The sequence below is a fragment of the Bison bison genome, unplaced genomic scaffold (genome assembly GCF_000754665.1).
Source record: "Bison bison bison isolate TAMUID 2011002044 unplaced genomic scaffold, Bison_UMD1.0 scf7180017864329, whole genome shotgun sequence".
NCBI classification, from domain to species: domain Eukaryota; kingdom Metazoa; phylum Chordata; class Mammalia; order Artiodactyla; family Bovidae; genus Bison; species Bison bison.
Window position 1 is genome coordinate 6,987,612 of NW_011494901.1, and position 6,135 is coordinate 6,993,746.

The 6,135-nt window shown below is 35.3% G+C and overlaps 1 pseudogene; it reads right to left on the reverse strand.

Annotated features, from left to right (window-relative positions):
• Positions 1 to 2,731: 2,731 nt before the first annotated feature.
• Positions 2,732 to 4,209, reverse strand: LOC104998464 (annotated as a pseudogene).
• Between the last annotated feature and the right edge of the window lie 1,926 nt (positions 4,210 to 6,135).

A 6,135-nucleotide genomic window follows, 5' to 3' on the forward strand; every position in this document is an offset into this window, starting at 1 on the left:
AATGGCATCACCGACTTGATGAGCATGAGTTTGAGCAATCTCTGGGAAATGGTGTTGGACAGGGAAGCCTGGTGTGCTGCACTCCATGGGGTCATAAAGAGTCAGACACAACTGAGCAGCTGAACTGAACTGAACTGAAGTGAAAAACAGAGTGGTAAATTTTCCCCCACGAAGAAGCTCAGTGATTGCCAGCAACACATCATCAAGTGAGAATGATGAATAATCTAAGAGGTTAGGTTTGAACATGTCTCATACACTTAAGAAATGTTCATGAAACCCTTGCCAAATTGTCTCTTTTCCCTCAGTCAACAACTGTGATCTTATGGTGAGTTGGCCAAGGAGGAAACACATGATTGCATCTGTTTGCCTTTAGTTCTACCAGAAAATCTGGCACTGACTCAACATGGAATGTTGTAGCATTATAGCCTCAAACATGAATATTCCCAAAAAGATAACAGTGAAGAAATTCTTCTCAGGAGTCAAAACCTCAGCCAATGGATTTGATTGTCTAGTTTGTATAGACAACGAGATGTCTAGATGTGTAGGACTGTTCCTAAACATGGCATTTGCTAATGGTTTCACTGGACATTTAACTATTTAGAAAGCATAGCATAGAAAGTGTGAAAATTAGTAATAGTTTTTCACAGCTTCTGTACTATACAGAAGCCCAAACTAGTCCATTGAAAACCCACACATACAGGACAGATGTGGAGTTTTATGGCCAGCAGCTCAGGTGAGGTCCCAGCTCACAGACAACCTCAACTTCCAGGAATGCAATTCAAGGTGTTAAGATTTCAGCTTCCAGTTAATGAGCTTTTAAAAAAAATTAATTTATTTTTTATTGAAGGATAATTACTTCGCAGAATTTTGCTGTTTTCTGTCAAACTTCAATGTGAATCAGCCATAGGTATACATATACCCCTTCTTCCAGCTCCCTCCCAACTTTTGAATTATCTAAGCTGCAACCCCGGACATCATGGAACTTAGATAAGCCATCTTCAGTATATCTAAATTCCTGATCCCAATCACAGAAACAAAGACTAATTTAGCATTGTATATTTTTCATACATTTAATTACATACTATTTTTTTTCTTTTTAAAGTTTTGAGCATTAATTTTACAATCTCTTCTTATTGTGACAGATTATTCAAGAAAGATTGCAACCTGAACTAGAAGAGAAACTAATGTTGTCCAGAAGGTTTAGGATTTGCATTCCTTTTTGGGAGAGAGAGAGACTGTCTTTGAAGGAGCATCTTGTTTGGCAAAAACATAGAGATGTTATTGTTTTTTATAAGAAGATTCAAATTTAATGTAGAAGAGTGGTAATAAACTCTAAGTAGCCAAAGGAGTTAAATGTTACACTCATTTACCTATTAGCCTCAACTCAAAAATTCTCCTTTAAATGCTCTCCTCTGAGAAGCTGGAAGTAAAATCTCACAATATTTGTCCTCTATTAGATGACTTCCTATTAGTTTATGTTGTTAAGAGCAGCCTAGAATAAGATTGACAATCCAAAGGAGAGAATTGGCTATATGCTACTAGAGAATTTATGTTTCAGTAATTAAGAGTGCTTATTTAATATTGGTCTGATATTTTAAGAGGGTTTGCCTGTTAGCTCAGATGGTAAAGAATCTGCATGCAAAACAGGAGACCCATGTTAGATCTCTGGGTGGAGAGTATCCCCTGGAGAAGAGAATGTTTGCCCACTCCAGTATTCTGGCCTCCAGAATTTCATGGACAGAGGAATATGGCAGGTTACAAAGAGCTGGACATGACTGCAAAGAGCTGGACATGACTGTCACTTTCACTCTAAGAACCGACATAATTATTTTACTCAAATCTAGTAAATTTGAATAATTTCATGGACAGAGGAATATGGCAGGTTACAAAGAGCTGGACATGACTGCAAAGAGCTGGACATGACTGTCACTTTCACTCTAAGAACCGACATAATTATTTTACTCAAATCTAGTAAATTTGAATAATTTCATGGACAGAGGAATATGGCAGGTTACAAAGAGCTGGACATGACTGCAAAGAGCTGGACATGACTGTCACTTTCACTCTAAGAACCGACATAATTATTTTACTCAAATCTAGTAAATTTGAATAATTTCATGGACAGAGGAATATGGCAGGTTACAAAGAGCTGGACATGACTGCAAAGAGCTGGACATGACTGTCACTTTCACTCTAAGAACCGACATAATTATTTTACTCAAATCTAGTAAATTTGAATAATTTCATGGACAGAGGAATATGGCAGGTTACAAAGAGCTGGACATGACTGCAAAGAGCTGGACATGACTGTCACTTTCACTTTAAGAACCGACATAATTATTTTACTCAAATCTAGTAAATTTGAATAAAACTTAACAATACTTCCACTTCCACTATTCTCCACCTACCATTTCCTAGAAAATTAAGCATTTCAAAAGAAAAAAAAAACCTTTCATATATATATAGGAAGAAATAAAATATTTTATTGCACAGTCAAAATACAATGTCAAATTAAGGAATTCTTGAGACAGGTATGGGAAGAGAAAAGAGGGAAAATAAACATGAAAAAAAATTAAATTTCCCAACCAGGAGAGACCTGAGAAAATGCTGAAGATTCTATACCCAGCTTTTGCAATCACTGTAAACTCCTTGTATATCATCCCATATTATCCAGGGCTCATGATATTTCTAGCCCTAAAGTGACTTTCTGAAATATTTTTTTTCATGCCTGTTACTGCCCTTTCTTAAGCAATTGATGATACCACACTTTCTTCACAGCATTCTTTATCTCCAAGTTTCTCAATGTACAGATCAGAGGGTTGAACATGGGAGCAATGATGGTGTAGAAAAAAGTAAACACTTTGTCTTCTGGAAAAGTTTCAGCTGGTCTAATGTAGATGAAGAGGACAGGCATAAAGAAGAGGACCACAACGGTGATGTGAAAACTGCAAGTGGAAAGAGCTTTGGTGCAGCTCTCTGCAGGGTAATCCCTGATTGTGTGTAGAAAATAAGAAGCCATCAAAATCACAAAAGTCACCAAAGCAATCAGACCTGAATTAACAACTACCAGGAGACCAATCCTGTATATATCCATGCAAGCCAATTTCAGCAAAGGATACACATCACAGAAGTAGTGATCAATCTCACTGGGGCCACAGAATGGTAAAAAGATGAAACTAGCACCACTTTGGAAGCCCTGAAGATGATTGGTAATGCATATCAAAAACAAGAAAAATGGACTCATCACTTATCTCTGAAATTTCACTTTAAAGCTTCTTTCCTGTAGAATATGCAGGTGTCTGCAAAAATTATGAGATTATATTTGTTTCAACATTTGTAAAAAAAAAAAAAACTAAAAATCATCTACATATACAGGAGATTTGTTAAACAAAAGGTTTAATAAATGAGATGAGCAATCAAAAAAAAAAAAAAAAGATGGTGAGAAGAAACTGACTGGCAGAGGGTATCAGTCCCCCAGTAAAACAAGCTATGATGATTGTCTTACACTTTGCTCTGCTCATGACGATGGTGTAGTGCGGGGGCTTTCAGATGGCCACATAGCGGTCATAGGCCATCCCTGTGAGGATAAAAATCTCAATGGCTCCAAGGAAGTGAAGGATAAAAAGCTGTGTCATGAAGTTACTATAGGAAATGGTCTTCCTTTCTGCCAGTAAATCAATCATTAGTTTGGGTGTCACCGTTGATGTGTAGCAAAGGTCAGAGAGTGAGAGGTAATTAAGGAAGAAATACATAGGTTGGTCAATGAGAAGACTGCATATAATAGAAATCATTATGAGAAAATTTCCCATCTAAATAGCAATGTGCTGCTGCTGCTGCTAAGTCGCTTCAATCATGTCCGACTCTGTGCAACCCCATAGGTGGCAGCCCACCAGGCTCCCCCGTCCCTGGGATTCTCCAGGCAAGAACACTGGAGTGGGTTGCCATTTCTTTCTCCAATGCATGAAAGTGAAAAGTGAAAGTGAAGTCACTCAGTTGTGTCCAACTCTTAGCAATCCCATGGACTGCAGCCTACCAGGCTCCTCCATCCGTGGGATTTTCCAGGCAAGAGTACTGAAGTGGGGTGCCATTGCCTTCTCCAAAATAGCAATGTAGGAAAATAAAAAATAAGACAAAGCAGAAGATTTCAAAGTTCTTATTTTGAGATAGTCCCAAGAGAATAAACACAGTGACATTATTTCTATTTTCCATGGTCCAGGGCAGTAAAAAGGCATAACAGTCCCTTGAAAGACATAATGCATAAGTTGATACCAGAAATATTCATGGATAAAATCTATGATAACACTAATGTCTGCTATTTCGGTTATTTGCAAAAATGAAAATAGAGTTTTACATGTAGATAAAAAGAACTTTTGGTTACCAAGGGGAAATGAGGGAGACATAAACTGGGAGACTAAAATTGACATAAACAACCTATTATAAATAAAATGGATACTAATAAGGACCTGCTTTGTAACACAGGAAACTCTGCTCAGTACTCTATAATGACCCATTGGGAAAAGAACATAAAAGAAGAATGGATATACCTATGTGTATAACTGATTAACTTTGCTGTATAGCAGAAAGTAAACACAACATTGTAAATCAACTCTAGTCCAATAAAATTAATTAAAGCACAATAATATCATGAAACTATGTTTAATGAAAATAATTCCAGCTTCACAAAATGAAAATTTGATAGTATTTTTTGTTTCTGATTAGTGTCATGATTTTCACAAGTCCATCTTTAAGAAGATTAGGTTCAAAATAAATGTTAATAAATATAAATACATTTGATCAATCAGTCAAATTATTTAAAAATAATGATTAGTTGCCAAATATTTCCCACTTCTAAAAAAATATACAAGTTCTTGAAAAGAAACATTGCTCTGTATGTCTACAAACTCAAATTTGTTAAAGACACAATTAAGCATAAGTATTACAAAGTTTACCTTTAATGATACAGAAGAAAGTATAAAACCTAAAAATATTCACTAGTAGAAAATATCCCGCTTCAAAATAATTTTAAAATGAGGTAGAATATAAAATTAAATATTTATTTATATAATGATGCATGTATATTTACAAAGAGGAGATGGAAACTATGTAAGAAGCCAATGCAATTGGTTTGAAAAAGTTTGATTGCTTAGTTATATTTTTATTACTGTTTTGAGATAGTAAAGTTCTAACATTTTATAACAGAAGTATGTTTATTTCTGGCACATCATTAAAAATCATATACTAAATCGACCACAGAATAGAATGGTAGCTAAAACTAAAAACAGAGAATCAAAAGGAAGTTTTACCTTCACGACTTTGCCCTTAACTCACTGTATCATATTTTAAGAGCAACAATTTTCTCAGTGGTTTGAATTGGAGTATGGCTTTCTCCTCCTTATTTGTCCAATCTAAGACTTTTCCAGAACCCATGTGTAAAAATTTTACACTGTATAATTCAGAGAAAAAGTGCATGGGAGGTGTGTGGGAAAGGCTTTCTGAAGACAAACATTTGGGGTCTAGAATCCATTATTAATTATACTATGGTGTGTGAAATTGGTACAAAACACTTTATTCCTCTAAACTTAGGCTATCTCTCATTGAAAAAGACCTTGTTGCTGGGAAAGATTGAAGGCAAAAGAAGAAGAGGGTGGGTGGATGAGGATGAGATGGTTAGATAGCATGACCAACTCAATGGACATGAATTTGAGCAAACTCCTGAAGATAGTGAAGGACAGGGGAGCCTGGCGTGGTGCAGTCCATGGGGTCGCAAAGAGTCAGACATGACTTAACAACTGAACAACAACATTTGTAAAATGGTGAAATATTTTATATTTTGTCACAAAACACTCAAATCAATAAATAGTCATTGTTTTATTAGCCATTGAAGTAATAATCGATATTTTTATTATATGTATTCTTGTGTTACCAGTGAGGCTATCAATAATAAAGTTAACTAAATATAACTTTCATATACAAATTGAAGTTTAAAGCCATATAATTATTTTAAACTGGAAGAAAATGTTGAGGTGTACTAGACAAATCCTCTAGTTCTAAATAGAAGGGATTTTAATTAAAAGCTTATGGAAAATATTAAAAAATGAATAAACACTTCATAAACAATCTGTTAAATCATATGGA